The sequence below is a fragment of the Limulus polyphemus genome, unplaced genomic scaffold (genome assembly GCF_000517525.1).
Source record: "Limulus polyphemus unplaced genomic scaffold, Limulus_polyphemus-2.1.2 Scaffold4186, whole genome shotgun sequence".
NCBI lineage: Eukaryota > Metazoa > Arthropoda > Merostomata > Xiphosura > Limulidae > Limulus > Limulus polyphemus.
In genome coordinates, this window is record NW_013669796.1 from 44,242 (window position 1) to 46,653 (window position 2,412).

The window sequence follows — 2,412 nt, forward strand, 5'->3', positions numbered from 1 at the left end:
ACAGTGCGACTTTTCACACTACTAGCGTGTGTGAAGACAATGGTTGAGAAGACAAACAGTGCGACTTGTTCACACGGCTGGCGTATGTGAAGACAATGGTTGAGAAGACAAACAATACGATTTGTTCACACAACTGGCATATGTGAAGACAATAGTTGAGAAGACAAACAATACGATTTGTTCACACGGCTGGCGTGTGTGAAGACAAGGGTTGAGAAGACAAACAGTACGACTTGTTCACACGGCCTGCGTAGATGTTCGTATTTAATAACATCAACCTCTGACAATCGTACCGGTTTTAATTATGAGAACTAAAACAGTTCACTCCACTCTCTTTATCTGTTAGAATACCAAACTATCATTACCTGTTGTAATATCACACTAGCTTTACCTGTTATAATATCACACTTTCTTTATCTGTTAGAACACCAAACTATCTTTACCTGTTATAATATCACACATTCTTTACCTGTTATAATACCACACTTTCTTTACCTGTTATAATATCACACATTCTTTACCTGTTATGATATCACACATTCTTTAGCTGTTGGAATACCAAACTATCTTTACCTGCTAGTGTTTCAGATAGAGACCAGTACCCTACTGCGCATGTTGAATACTTTATATGTATTTTACTGCCATTATTTACTGAGTGTAACTTGAACTATTAGGGTACAGAGAAAAAAATGTATAAGTGAATGCCTTGTGTCTGAAATAGTTGTTGTACTATCCCTGAGATACAACAGATACCACACTTTTACTATCACTGAGATACAACAGATACCACACTTTTACTATCACTGAGATACAACAGATATCACACTTTTACTATCACTGAGATACAACAGATACCACACTTTTACTATCCCTGAGATACAACAGATATCACACTTTTACTATCACTGAGATACAACAGATACCACACTTTTACTATCCCTGAGATACAACAGATATCACACTTTTACTATCACTGAGATACAACAGATACCACACTTTTACTATCACTGAGATACAACACATATCACACTTTTACTATCACTGAGATACAACAGATATCACACTTTTATTGTATCTCAGTGATAGTAAAAGTGTGATATCTGTTGTATCTCAGTGATAGTAAAAGTGTGATATCTTTTGTATCTCAGTGATAGTAAAAGTGTGGTATTTTTGTATCTCAGTGATAGTAAAAGTGTGGTATCTGTTGTATCTCAGTGATAGTAAAAGTGTGGTATCTGTTGTTTCTCAGTGATAGTAAAAGTGTGGTATCTGTTGTATCTCAGTGATAGCGTTGTTATTCAGGTGTCAGGGTGTCAAGAACACTGTAACGTTGTTATTCAGGTATTAGGTTGTCCAAGAACATTGTGATAGTAAAAGTGTGGTATCTGTTGTATCTCAGTGATAGTAAAAGTGTGGTATCTGTTGTATCTCAGTGATAGTAAAAGTGTGGTATCTGTTGTATCTCAGTGATAGTAAAAGTGTGGTATCTGTTGTATCTCAGTGATAGTAAAAGTGTGGTATCTGTTGTATCTCAGGGATTGTAAAAAGTGTGGTATCTGGTAATGTTGTTATTCAGGTATCAGGTTGTCCAAGAACACTGTAATGTTGTTATTCAGGTATCAGGGTGTCAAGAACACTGTAAAGGTTGTCCAAGAACATTGTAACGTTGATATTCAGGTATCAGGTTGTCCAAGAACACTGTAACATTGTTATTCAGGTATCAGGTTGATCAAGAACACTGTAACGCTGTTATTCAGGTATTCGGTTTTCCAAGAACACTGTAACATTGTTATTCAGGTATCAGGTTGTCAATAACACTGTAACGTTGTTATTCAGGTATTAAGTTGTCCAAGAACACTGTAACATTGTTATTCAGGTATCAGGTTGTCAATAACACTGTAACGTTGTTATTCAGGTATTAAGTTGTCCAAGAACACTGTAACGTTGTTATTCAGGTATCAGGTTGTCAAAAACGCTGTAATGTTGTTATTCAGGTATCAGGTTGTCAAAAACACTGCAATGTTGTTATTCATGTATTCGGTTGTCCAAGAACACTGTAACGTTGATATTCAGGTATCAGGTTGTCCAAGAACACTGTAACGTTGATATTCAGGTATCAGGTTGTTCAAGAACAATGTAACGTTGTTATACAAATATTAGGTTGTCCAGGAACACTGTAACGTTGTTATTCAGGTATCAGGTTGTCCAAGAACACTGTAACGTTGTTATTCAGGTATCAGATTGTCAAGAACATTAACACCCTGATACCTGAATAACAACGTTACAGTGTTATTGGACAACCGAATACCTGAATAACAGCGTTACAGTGTTCTTGATCAACCTGATACCTGAATAACAATGTTACAGTGTTCCTAGACAACCTAATACCTGAATAACAACGTTACAGTGTTA